The sequence below is a fragment of the Cryptomeria japonica genome, chromosome 2, assembly GCF_030272615.1.
Source record: "Cryptomeria japonica chromosome 2, Sugi_1.0, whole genome shotgun sequence".
In the NCBI taxonomy this organism is placed as follows: Eukaryota; Viridiplantae; Streptophyta; class Pinopsida; order Cupressales; family Cupressaceae; genus Cryptomeria; species Cryptomeria japonica.
Window position 1 is genome coordinate 526,695,271 of NC_081406.1, and position 15,129 is coordinate 526,710,399.

The window sequence follows — 15,129 nt, forward strand, 5'->3', positions numbered from 1 at the left end:
ATATTTAAAGCAATTATAATATAATAATTATTAGGCTATTAATTATTTATGAATGGAGGTTATTTAATAGGTGCAACTAACACATGTAGCATCATAAATTGCATCCCTATTTAATTTATTACTCAACTGGGTCCTATTTTAGCACGTATGGCCTCTTTCATATGATCCTATTCACCACAACTCAATTGCATATGTCATTCTGGATTCTCCCTCCCATTTTGGACCTTAGGTCCCAATTTGGGGCCACCTTGGAGGGATCATGGCACCTAGAGAAACTCAATAGGGAGTAGGTTGATCGAGGCACCATGCTCCCTAGTGTTTGGGCCCAAATTCAAACCACGTAATGATGAGAATGGTTAAGAAAGAAATATTTTCCTGTGTCAACTTGCTCTGAGTTTTACACCTTGAAATTATTGGGATAGGTATATAAGAAAGGTATCCTCTCTCATTTTAGGTTTGGTAATTACGAATGAAAAACTAAGAATAGGAGGAGAACTATAGGCAATTCAATTCAACCATTCAAGGTATTTCATCTCACCATTTTCTTCATTGTGGAAACCTTCAACAACCTTCATGGAAGCATGTCTTTTGTGATATCCTTTTAGGTCTTTTGTGAGTCATGTTATTACACCAACATTTTGATCACCTTCAAATAAGCATTTGCATCTTCAAGGTATAAGACATTCTCATTCTCATATCTAGCCTCTGCTATATATCATCATACTTTCCTTTTCAAGTTCAATTCAATTTAATGGTTAATTCCAAAATTTAGTTTTGACTTAGGCAAACCCCTTTCTACCTAACATTTTTACTCTTTTATGTGTGAAGGAACAAGTGATAGACCCATGCAAATAGGTACATAGCAAGCAGATGGAGATTTATAGTTTGTAATTTGTCAAAGTTGAAACTATCAAGATTAGGATAAGCAGATCATCTTACTCTCAGGATTAGGCCAAGAAGATAACCATGCTCCCTCCATTTCTACTTGAAATTAAGATTTTAGGTTAGTTACAATCTTCTTTGTTGGATATTCTATTGAAATCGGTCCGCCAGTTCACTGTCTCCCTATGCACACATAAAGGTCATCTTATCACCTTATTTTGCATTCCTCTTCTAAATTGTAGAGCCATCTTCAAGTACCCCTATGAGGGACCATTTAATTCTACTTGTTCCTAAGAACATCTTGGGCCAAGTGGATCATTCTCCCTCTGAAAGTGATTAAAGCAGATATAGGCCTTAAGCTTCCTAGTTTGCCTATACAAGCAAGTGAACCCTATTTCCCCACATCACAATATCCTTTTAGGTAATTTTCCATCCTTTCTCTTATATTTAAGCAAGTTTTATCTTATTTAAGAGTATGTGACTTTGGAGTTTTATAGCTATAGTGTCAAAAATTGCACTTGATGTCAATTTCACATTACAGATTGCACCTTTGGCATTCATGACAAAACCTATGATTAGAATTTCATAATCTTGATCTCGTGGGTAGAAATGAAAAAGAATTAAATAAATTTGATTTAAAAATTAGGAGAATTTAGTAGGATGATAGGATGGCATGTATACATCTATTTGACATGTTAACATCCCAGTAATGTTTTAAAATTCAAATGAGGATATTTTTTGTATCTTGTCCTCGATGCATGTTGTGATGACCAAAGTATTTGCAATGAATCCTCCTACCCTCTTTCTCCCTCATTTTAACAAATTTTAGACTTATTTCTCATTCCACTCTCACATCGAACCTTTGCCAAAACACTCTTGTGTCTCAAGTAAAAACAACATTCAAGAATCCTTGTATCTTTTGTAAAGAAGTTAAGTAGCAAAACAACTTCCTACACTAATCTTGAGAGGAGGGTACTGCAAATTTTTTTACAGACCATTAAAACAATTAAAGAAACTATAATGCCCACCAAAATACCCTAGAGAAATAATCTAAAATCTACTAACAAATGGAGATAATTTTTTTTTAAACATCCATTACTACTACGTTATCATTAACATACATTGAATCCAACACTAAATATTAACAAGATCACATAAATCAACATGAATATAACCATATAAATATATTATGCAAGCGGAATAAAAAAAATTAAATATCAATATATCACCAAGTATCTCTTGCAAACATAACCATTCCCTAGGGTATCTCAACGACACTACTTGACATTGTAACATCTATCCATCTAGAACATCACAATTACTCATTATTCAATTAACCATTCACTTAAGATGCATCTAGAGTAACACATTATATTAAATTACATTTCCTTAAGTTCGTTTTAAATCACTAAACAAATTTTTATTACAACTCCTACTAGTATCTATCATAAAGCATCATAGATCTATTAAACTAGTACAATTTTGAAGCAGTCACCAGATAGGAGGGACCTCAAAGAGATCAGTCTAGACCAGTCAATAAGAGTAAACACAATGGAAACATAGGGAAATGATGGAGGAAATGCATAACAGATTGAATTATATCATCAAAACTGATTACAACCAATCGGTAACAGTCGGGTTACAAAAATTGGCTGATAGGCCTGCTAAAACATGCTCAAAATACAAAATAGGTCACAACCAGAACCTCAAATCTTAATATCTATCTTCTATGCTTAGTATAACTTCTTGATTACATTATAATTCTCTATTACAATGATTTATACGATCCAAGGGGATCCGGTCGGCCCAAAAAGGGATCAAAACCTTAAGAACAAGACCTAACGTGCAAAACCAACAAGGTCGGCCTCCGCCAAAGAAATTCCTCCAAAAAATCCAAAGGATGAAGTGTAGATCATAGGGAAAGGCTGGAGACATGCTAAGGAACATCATAATTGACACATAGGGCTCCGCAAGCTATGTAAGGGATTTGGTAGATCACCAATGCAAATAGGTCTAGGAAATCGATAACAGAAACTGTCTTGGAAACTGGTAGCGATAACTTGGAAAATGATCCAAATGCTCCATGGTTTGGAAATAAGGAAGATGATTAGGTCTTCAAGAAAAATAAAACTCCATAGGTTCTAGTGAGTCAAATCCAGGACACACCGAAAGAAATGTTGAAACTACAAATAGAAAGAAACACATAAAGGAAATATTTTTGCTTGATGCAAGATTGCTATGAACTGAGGATGCTTCTCCATCACATTATTTCTATCAATAGATCCATAGGATGACATATCTAAATTCCATTTCACTAACTCAATTGCAACACTTTACATATAAGTTAGATCATCACTTTTTTACATAGAACTCATAAACTCATATCACATAAAGAATATCCATTACTTCAAAGAATAATCAATGTTTTCTTCTCCTAATCACTACCTCAAGTCCTATTACAATTGCACTTACAAATACACAAAGATACATAGTACAAAGGTACATATCTCTTTTTCACATACAATACATCATGATGCAATGTTTCCTTTTTCCAATACATATACAAAAGCTCCATGAGAATATTCACTTAATGAAGAATCCAAGAGTCCAATCCATGCACACAAGCATCCAATGAAGAGCAACCCAATGGAAGAAGGAATTTAGCCACCTGACCATGTGGAACCAAAAAGGAACCACCCCCCATGCTAGGAGATGACAAAGGTTCCAACTCACACTCAAGACCTAAGTTGGCACCTGTAAAGCGGAAAATCGCGATCGAACCCTAGTTGTTCTCCCCTCTTCCAACTCCGAGGAGAGAGAAGGGAGGTTTGCTAGGATTCGATGGTTTTCACTTAGGGGAGAGACTTTACATTCAAAAGAGGGGTTGAAACTCATAAGATCCAATCCCACACAATGTAAGATTGGATGCTAAATGAATTTCAAGGGTTAGGAAAGCAAGGCTACCCTCTTTTGTAAAGAATGTTGTTAAGGAAATTAAGCTAAGAATACATAGAAAGTCATAAAGATTCGCTTATAAACTGAGTTTGGGTTATAGGATGAAGCTGCGGACCTGGAATTAGTAGTAGAATGTCGATACGGCGCTGTCCTGCAAATTTGAGAAAAAGTTGTCGGGACGATGGTGCCCGGTGCCACGGTCCTCCAAAAAATCCGCGAAACGAAGGGGGATCTGTTCATCTCTGCACAAGGATTCCAGATCTTCAATTTCAGCGGCGTACCTGCAACCTACACACAAAAAGGCGAAGATGATTGGGGGGTTAGGGATTAGGGGTTTGCCTTTAGGTCAAACCCCGGTTTTGGAATTAACCAAGAAATGAGCAAGAGCTGTAAATGTAAATGACTGTAAAACAAGTACTAATACATTGTTCTAAGGATGTTTGTATCCTTATGTGCGAAGGTATAGATGTTGTATGTTGTATGTTGTAGCATGTAGTATGTGATCTCCTCTTCAATGGTTGAATCCTTGACTTGAATACAACACTTAGCCTTGAATGGAGACTTGAAATGATCAATTGCTTGAAGGAATGCTTGAGTGCTTGAATGCTTGAATGCTTGAATGCTTGAGTATAATTTCCACGCTTTGTACACATATCCTCCTCATCTATGCCAAATGAGAGAGAAAAATGTAGTTTATATACTTGTCATTTAGGGCTGATAGACTGATTTTCCCGACCTTAGGCCGACCAGGAAATGTAATTTCCAAATTGCAAACAAAAAGCCCCGAGCCCCTTAGGAGACCGGGCCCAAAATAGGACCCAGGGACCAGGGCGTTGGGCGCCCTGGTCCTGAAGGACTAGGGCGCTGGGCGCTCTGGTCCCACCTCCCGGGACAGCAGGGTGCAAGGAGGTTCAGGCCAGGGTGCTTGAAAAATGCAGTTTTCAGTGTCGCGAGCAAGTTTTGGGGTCTCCATTCAGGTTGCGTGTTGCGTCGCCATCGTGAAGACCGAAATGCAGTCAAAATTGCAAGTGTCGCAATTTTAGGACGCTACATTTAGCCCCCACTTTAGCGGGAGTATGTATGCTCATACTTCCGGTAAAGTACAAGGAAACAACATTGAAAGACTTTCACCACGTCAAGGAGGCAAGATACACCAAGCCCCCAGTGGACTAAGGATCTTACGACTTCGATTGACAAAGTAAAAGGGAAGATCACGAGGGAGAACCATGACTGTCAGTAGTAAGATTCCCTCACTATGAGTCATGCAAGAAAGATATCAAAAATTTTCAAGGCAAGGTTAAATTTACCAAGAAATTTTCAAGTATCTTGAAAAGATATGAATAGGATGTATGCCCCCCTACGTTAAAGAGATCGCACACGCCTCACCGGGGGTGATTGTTTTAACGTAGTGATACACATAAGAAATGAGAAAGGAGCACGTTATCGCAAGGATTTAGCCCTCAAGTGTGAGATAAACCCAAGGATAATAGACACAAAACATAAAGCACGAGGTGACTTCACTTTCCTCGGGGTCAGTATGCTGTATGATAATTCATGTATATATATCATATGTATGTATGCATAATTGTTCTTCATTCCCCAATCAAGGAAGGTCACCTAGAAGAAGGGAACACATGTGTCTTTTGAGTCAACATGAGAGAGACCGAGAGATCTCAATGCTTTGCATCGTCCTCAAGTAGACAACACTAAGGACAACAAATAGAAGAATGAGAATAACATATAGAAGAAGTAACAAAAGAGAGGGGGAGAGAATCTGCTATGCTAATGTAACTAGTCTAGCACGTCATCTACCCCCCGATCTTGCTGATCAATGTTTCGGGAAGGTAGGGAACACGCTAGAGGAGGAACATCCAACACAGCAGATGGAGCTATCACAAGATCCAAACAAGGGCTATGTTCATGTTCCGAGCCACATTGTTCTTGTCTAGGAGCTAGGATAAGTGCTTTAGAAAATTCATTAGATAAATGGTTATCAACAAGTTCATATTCACTATCAGAAGCAAGAGGAGTAACATTTTCATCTATATCGTCATCAAGATTTATAAAAATAGGATCTTTAACTCACACAGGATCAAGATCATCATGCATCTTATGTTTAGGAGATTTAGGCTCAATGTCCGGCTGAGGAGAAAATGGAATAATGCTTGTTGAAGGTGTTTTTGGAGATTGCAAAGTTTGAGAAGCAGCTGCCTGAGCTCTAAGACGACGCTTTCGTCGGCGTTCACGTGCAGAACAATTTCGTCTAGTCTTAGTAGGAAGTGGAGAAGATTGAGGAGGAGGAATGTTCTCATCCTTAGCACTTGGGTGTTTAGGTTGTGGTCTCTTAGGCTGGATAATAGGAGAAGAAGAAGGTCTCTTCTCTCTATAAAAAGAAGGAGGAGGAACTGCTCCATATAAAGGAGGAATATTTGGTTTAGGGAGAAGACCAAGTCCATCATGACGAGGAGGTATAGGTCTACTCTTAGGAAGTTTATTAGGTATAGACATAGTCACATCCATAGGGATGGGTTGAGAATCTTCTTGAGGAAAGACATTAGTTTTATCTTTCAAAGGAAGAACTTCCTTCTCAAGAATGATAGGAATATCAAGTTTAGGTGCTCTAGGTTCACTTAGAGATAGGATCATATCTGTTTTCCACTTTTGATAAGATTTGAAAAGATGATCACTTCGCGGAGGAAGAGATTGGAATTGTTTAGGCCAAAAGTAATCAAGAGGAACACTAGAAGTTCTTTCAGCTGGTTTAAAGAGACTATGATTGACAGTAACAACTTCACCATTATGGGGAAATTTCAAACACTTATGAATAGGAGAAGCAATAGCTTTCATGGAAGATAGCCAAGGATAGCCAAGCTTCACACGAAATTGTTCGGAAGATGGAATAATAGCAAAGTTCACATCAAGAGATTTGTTATGGACCTCAATAGGCAATGTAATAGAACCAATTGTAGGAGAAGAAAATGCATCAAATAATTTCACAATCACATTTGTTTTGTCATAGATCACTTGATTCAATTGCAAAGTAAAAAGAAATTCTTCAGTAATAACATTAACCATGCACGAAGGATCAATAAGCACTCCACGACAAGGTGTATTCTTAACTTTTGCAACTATGTATAAAGGACCATCAGGTGCCCTAATAGTTTCACTGGAATCAAATGTGATGGAAGATTCTTCAGGGATTTCTTGTTGTTCTACAAAGTTAATCACATTCGGGGTCATAGACACAAGACCATCAGATGAAAGAGAGGAATCATTAGCCTCAATCACATTAGAGGTATGAGAAGGCAATGGATCAGTGAAAATCTGAAGATTTTGATTAGGAAGAGCTACAGATGTGTTGCCTTTATCATTCACTCCAGAAACAGAAATAGTATTATTATCAATCAAATCTTGAATTTTACCCTTTAAAGAAAAACATTTTTCAGTATCATGACCAGGCTGACGATGAAATTGACAAAAGGCTTTGTTATCAAAATAAGGTGAAGTAATCTTTGTAGGATCAATTTGTCTTATAGGAGGAAGAGTAAGCACATTTTGTTCCAATAACTTATTCATAATACTATGCAATGATTCATTCAAAGGAGTATACTTTCTTTCTCTCTTGAAAAATTTAGAAATAGGAGGCACACCTGATGCTGCATTCACATTGTTGTTGATGATGTTTTCATTGAATTTGATGGAATCTCTGTTCGGTTTAAACTTCCCAAATGGTTGTTGACTGCTATCACCCTTATCACTCGGAGCCATAGGATGTGATTGTTCCATTTGACTCACAGTCAGTTGATAATTGTGAAGAGTTGCACACAACTGTTGGAAAGAAGTAAACTCAGAAAACAGAAGTTTGTCTCGAATATCTTTTTGTAAATTAGAAATAAAGATTCTTTGAATATCATTGTCAGGCACTGGAAAAGAAATTTGAGCATACAAATGCTTATATTTACCAATGAAATCAGTCACTTTTTCTTTAACACCTTGTTTACAATGCATTAAATCAATCAAAGTAACTTTAGGACTTATATTGTTTTGAAATTGTTGAATGAAAGCATTTGCAAGTTGTTTGAAAGAAGTAATAGAATAAGAAGGCAACAAGCAATACCATTGTAGGGCTTTGTCTCTTAATGTTCTAGTAAACAGTTTTGCAAGCAACCTTTGGTCATAAGCAAAATCAGTACATATTGTTTGAAAAGTCTTAACATGTGTTAGAGGATCTCCTTTACCATTATAAAGCTCCAAATGCAGGATTTCAACATGTTTAGGAGGGATAGCTCGAACAATGTCAAGAGAAAGTGGGCTCGCAACGTCAAATGTGGGCACACTAAACTTAGATTGATTCATAGAGGCAATTTGTTGCTATAAAGAAGAGACAATTTGTGCAAGATTGTTAATGGTCGCTTCAGTCGAAGAATTCATATTGGATGTGTTAGATTGAGATGGAGGTGTTATGTTATTGAAAGAAGGTAAAGAGTAAGGTGGTGGGACTCTATGATAATTAGTCATAGGAGATGATTGGGCAAGAGGAACACTACAAGGAGGAATGGAGTTCATTTGTGGAGATGTAATAGGAACACTCATTGGAGGAATGAATGAAGAAGTCGGATTGAATGAAGGAAGAGGGTTAATTGAAGAAGAAGGGTTGCCCCCATGACTGGTGATCATAGGAGGAATGTCTTGTGTTGAAGTAGTCATTATGTTTTATGTAAAAGTAGGTATACTAGCAATAGGAGTCGTCAAAGGAATAGAATGATTGTCTTGGGTAGGAGGTTGTGTATAACCTAAGGTTTCAGCACAACTCTTCATAGGCATCACATTTGAATCTACAATGTGTGCAATACCATGCAAAATATCAATTCCATTCTTATCACTTTGAAGCATACGTTTTAGACCCTCAATTAAAGGAAGAGCTTGACTATCAGGGTATTCTTGAGACATCCATTGTCGAAAATCGTCAAATTGGTTGTCCAATTTTGAAAGTTGTTCTACAGAAACCTCATGGAGAGCTTCTTCATCATTAGGAGGATTAGAGGAATTACCCATGTCCTCGTTAAAAAGGCTATTCAAATTAGGTTCCATCTCCTCAGCAGTTAAACCTTGGAAAGACTTAATTCTATGGCTTCGTCTAACGGGAATAGTGTAAGTAGGGCTTATTGTTGTAAAACTCATGCACTAGGGAGAAAGAGAAAATTTTGAATTTAGAGGTAGCAATTTTCAGTAAAAATAGCCAATCTTCCAGATTTAAGCTGTTAAATGCAATCACAACAGTCTCCCGAAATTTCAGAAAAAATGTTCAGGACCGTGACGCTCGGAGTGCAACACGGTCCTTGCAACTTTTTTCGAAATTTGCAGGGATGAAAGGTATGATGATTTTAGAGCTAATCTGAAAAAATTGAGTGATTTTACGATCTGTAGATAGGCCAAATTAAAGTTGCAAATTCAAAATTAAACCCTATCAAGATTGTCGAAAAATGCAAAATTTGAATTTTGAAAAAGAGAGGGAAACTGAAATTTTGAATTTTATGATTTTAGAGGGAATGTCAAGAGCAATGCAAATTTTGAAATTTGAAAATTGACTCAATTTCACGCAAAATTCAATTTTGAAAGCGGAAATCAAAAGTTGTTGTAATTAAGCGCTTAATTTCAAAAGTCACAAAATGCAAGAATTTGAATAAAGCACTGAAATTTTTAATGAATGATAACACACTTTTCAGATTTAGGACAGTAAGAACACAATTTTGACACAAAATTTCAATTTCAATGATTTTTAAATGTTTAGAAGCCTTAGACCAAGCAATCGCAAGACCAACTTTGACTGTAATTTTGAAAGTGTTATAATTGTCAAAATCAGCCAAAATTCTGGATTTTAGCAGGAAAATATAGCAAGATCTCGCTCCCGAAATTTTGGAAAAAATGTCGGGGACGATGGCGCTCGGAGTGCAACACGGTCCTCGCAACTTTTTTCCAAATTTTCAGGGATGAAGGATATTGTGATTTTATTGCAGAATCCAAAGTTACAGCTGATTTGGAGATGTTTTGATTGGTCAAATTGTCGGACAAAGGTTGAATTAAGAGGGTTTCAAAAATTAGGGTTTTGACATTTAACCACTTAATTTTCAGAATTAAAGCACAAATATGAATTGAAAATTTGTAATAGAAGGGCAGATCTGAAACAGGCATTAACATTTAGACATTTCGCAAGTTCAATTACTAAAAAGAAAATTTAGGGTTTTTATGCAATCACCTCTAAAATTTTGCAAAAGATCAAACATGGAAATGTAATCAATTTTTTCAGATCTAAGCATGAAAAATCAGAAAGGATGTTCACGTCGGGTTCACCAAAATGTAAAGCGAAAAATCGCGATCGAACCCTAGTTGTTCTCCCCTCTTCCAACTCCAAGGAGAGAGAAGGGAGGTTTGCTAGGATTCGATGGTTTTCACTTAGGGGAGAGACTTTACATTCAAAAGAGGGGTTGAAACTCATAAGATCCAATCCCACACAATGTAAGATTGGATGCTAAATGAATTTCAAGGGTTAGGAAAGCAAGGCTACCCTCTTTTGTAAAGAATGTTGTTAAGGAAATTAAGCTAAGAATACATAGAAAGTCATAAAGATTCGCTTATAAACTGAGTTCGGGTTATAGGATGAAGCTGCGGACCTGGAATTAGCAGTAGAATGTCGATATGGCATTGTCCTGCAAATTTGAGCAAAAGTTGCCGGGACGATGGCGCCCGGCGCCACGGTCCTCTGAAAAATCCGCGAAACGAAGGGGGATCTGTTCGTCTCTGCACAAGGATTCCAGATCTTCAATTTCAGCGGCGTACCTGCAACCTACACACAGAAAAGTGAAGACGATTGGGGGGTTAGGGATTAGGGGTTTGCCTTTAGGTCAAACCCCGGTTTTGGAATTAACCAAGAAATGAGCAAGAGCTGTAAATGTAAATGACTGTAAAACAAGTACTAATACCTTGTTCTAAGGATGTTTGTATCCTTATGTGCGAAGGTATAGATGTTGTATGTTGTATGTTGTAGCATGTAGTATGTGATCTCCTCTTCAATGGTTGAATCCTTGACTTGAATGCAACACTTAGCCTTGAATGGAGACTTGAAATGATCAATTGCTTGAAGGAATGCTTGAGTGCTTGAATGCTTGAATGCTTGAATGCTTGAGTATAATTTCCACACTTTGTACACATATCCTCCTCATCTATGCCAAATGAGAGAGAAAAATGTAGTTTATATACTTGTCATTTAGGGCTGATAGACTGATTTTCCCAACCTTAGGCCGACCAGGAAATGTAATTTCCAAATTGCAAACAAAAAGACCCGAGCCCCTTAGGAGACCGGGCCCAAAATAGGACCCAGGGACCAGGGCGCTGGGCGCCATGGTCCTGGGGACCAGGGCACTGGGCACCCTGGTCTTGAAGGACCAGGGCGCTGGGCGCTCTGGTCCCACCTCCCGGGACAGCAGGGTGCAAGGAGGTTCAGGCCAGGGTGCTTGAAAAATGCAGTTTTCAGTGTCGCGAGCAAGTTTTGGGGTCTCCATTCAGGTTGCGTGTTGCGTCGCCATCGTGAAGACCGAAATGCAGTCAAAATTGCAAGTGTCACAATTTTAGGACGCTACAGCACCTATCAACCAAAGGATACAACATGAATTCACAAGACTCAAATATCAAAAAGAAACACCAAAGTACAACACATGGCAAAATCAATGTAATCAACCTCTAGAGGTGAAATCAATCAAATTAACACTTAAGGAACTAGGAATCACATGTAAGGAAGAGTGTCATCACATGCTATCAAAGGATATCCTAGAACGTAGTCATGACATTCATGATACACATGCAAAATTATCTCAACCTTTGAGGAAATTAAGGAAGTTCAATTTATCCGGTTACCAAATCTACCACCTCACACGACTGAACTAGCATTCCAATCATGAGATGGGAATACACACACACATTTCTTATCTTATTAATATGAGTTACACCCAACCTCCCTATGATTAATTTATTATGTTATCATTTGGTCATTAGAAAAAACCTCCAATGAACTATCCAGATGGTCTAGACCTCGACTCCACAACACAAGGAATCCTAGCAGTCTATTCCTCATGACCTCGACAGACTCATGGAAGCCCACTCTCCCTAACCATGCTCCTAGGCCTTAGGGTAAAATATACATCCAAAGAACATAATATAACATCAATAAGTCTCACAGATGCTATAGAAACAATCATAACATGCTGAGAACAATCTGCCCATGAAAGAGCACATAAAGCAATACACATGGAAGAGAGCCCTCACCAAAACATCACGAGGGAAAAACCAATCATTAATTAAATCCATAAAGAAAATCAAAATCATATCAAATCCTCTATATTGAGGCACAAGAAATCCCACTAGAGTCATACAATCAATCTCTCAACATCTAGGGTCTCTCCCTATCGTTGGAGCCACATATCGCATATGAACACCTCAACGGTAAGGCATGAATCCTCTTATTAGAGTACAAGAAACCTCATAAGGGATCAAAATAAATCATGAGATACTCAAATGGACTCAACACAAATCTCTCATGCCTCTAGAGAATGCAAAATGACCACCTAAACATGCACAAACCTTAAATTGGGCCTTTCAAGACCTCCAGAGTAGTTTAGCTCCCTTGGAATATTGATTAGCACCCCTAGAATGAATAGTGGCATCCCTAGTATGCAGAATAGAGTTCTTGGTCTATAGAATAGGTCTATAGGTCCATACTATGGCATTCTGGGTTCCTAGGTGGCTGACAAAGCCTAAAACTAAATCAGAGCATCTGGGATGCAGATCAGAGAATATGGACTGAACAATGGCACCCCTAGGATGTAGAGTGGTGTTCTTGGAATGTCCTATAGTTTTTTGGGCTAAACAATGGCATTTTGGGTGCATTGGATGCTGATCTTGGTTCTGGGTGCCAAACAGGACCTAAAACTGACTTAGAACAACTCAAATGCAGAATGGAGGTCTTAGACTGGAAATTGGTGTTCTTGGGGTGCAAAGTGGTGCCCCTAGTTTCCAAAATGGTGCCCTTGGCACCCATAATAGCGCCCTTGGTTGTTTGAGTAGTGCCCTTGGGAGATTGATCCAATTTGCAAGAAAAACATGCTCCCAAGTCAAAACAACTACCTAGGTCTACTAAGGGGCCAAAAAAGACACTCTTGACTCAATAAATGGGCCTGAGGGATGCATAATACAATGTAAACAAATAAAAATGACATGATGGAGTCATGGGAAAATAAAGACAGTGATAAAACTATCTCCCACAATGCTCAAATTCAACATTAAGGCACCTAATCACAAGTGAAGATGATCAAATTATCAAAAAAACTTACAAAAGCCACATAAAACCTAAACAAAATCCAAACATGAATGCAGACACTTCTTGAAGGTCTATTCTAATAAATACAAGTGATAGTTAAATCACAAAAAACATAATGAAGACAGAATCAAATCTGCATATCCCCCATTCCCAAACTTGCATAAACAAATTAAAATCCATCAAGGAAAATTATTTCCTCAATCAATCCAATCCCCAAGAGAAATCAAAAATCAATTTGCAGACATGGAGAAATAACGAAGAAAGAAGTCACCAACCTGCAATTCGCAAAACCAAAAATTGAAGATGAAATATGAAATTTCCAAGCCTTCACAAATCCAAATTGCAATCCAATTTTCAATCCAAATTCGAAAAACCTTTTGCAATGATCTTCTGGATGATTAACTCATGCATAGATCAGCAAGCCAAAATAAATAGAAAATTTAAATTATACATTATAGTTTTTCCCACCAATAGGAAAATTACATAAACCATATATCATACCTACTATTGAAAAGTTCAAAAAATACTTAATATAAATATATATTTCTTACCTACTCATTCAATCCGATCAATAAAAAATAAAGGTAGGTAAAATACATCAAAACTCAATTACTTTAGTATAGGAATGACAATCAATTAGGAAATACAATTATCTCCTCATAATTAAACGATAGGTAGAAATACTATTATTTACAAATAATATTTCATATTTTAATTAAATAATTCCCACACAATAATTTATAATTAATTATCATTATTCATAATAACACCAATAAATAAATAAAATAAAATAAATAGACATCAAATAAATAATAAAATTAAAATCAATAAATAAAAGTCATCTCAATAATAAATCAAACAAATTAAACAATAAATGGAGCTCAATTAAATATCAATAAATTAGATTAAATAGATTAATTACTCAATTAAATTCTTAATAAAATGAATAATTCAATCATGCAATAAAGCCAATAACCAAGCCACGACTTAACAAAATAATAAGCCAGATAGATTTGACCTCATGACCTATGAAACAAGGTGGAAGAGACCTAACCAATACACCACTTCTCTTAGTTGACCCTAAAGGGGAATCAACCATGCAAAAAACATCAAGATAAAGTAACAAGGTATACATCTTAGACCTAGAGTGTGTGAGGGAAACTATGTCATCTCCAACAACTTGCCATTGGGATAGGACATGCTCAGACTGATAACTCAATGATGAACGAATAGTACCAAACTGGTACTGAGAGGGGGGGTGAATCAATACAGACAAAATATAGTCCAAAACTGGTTTGTCAGCAAATACTCCAAGTGACTTGCAAGCAGTGACACTGGTTGAAACAGAGTGCAACCGGTAAGACCCAGAACAACTAAAACAATCATAAACCGGTTACTCACTAAGCTTTCCTCTTAGCTCAATACTATAGTACCATTACACCCTCATGCATGAACAGGTAAACTATCATCAGATCTTCACAATAGTTAGTTCAATATGTTTTATAGATAGGCATAAAACACAGAACCATCATATACTTAATAGGTAATAACAAAGCATCACAAGATAAAAGCATCACACATGACACACATATTTTTCATGTGGAAACCCAACTGGGAAAAACCACGGTGGGGATGAATACCCACAAGCTACTTTTTGAACTCTTTAGAAGTCCGCTCTATTAGGAGCCTTGTCCAGTTAAAGACATTACAATAGGTTTTGCTAGGAACCGATCCTGTTAGGGATCACCCGGTTAGGGTTACCTTGTTAGAGGATTTCAAGAACTCAATAGCTAAAGGATCTCTAGAGCTCTATAGCTTCCCAAAACTCAATAACTTCAAGTTACCCTGTTAAAGGATTTGTATCAAGCTGGTTAAGGCTACCCTGTTAAGGGATTTCACAACTATTGAAGTGGTTAAAGATC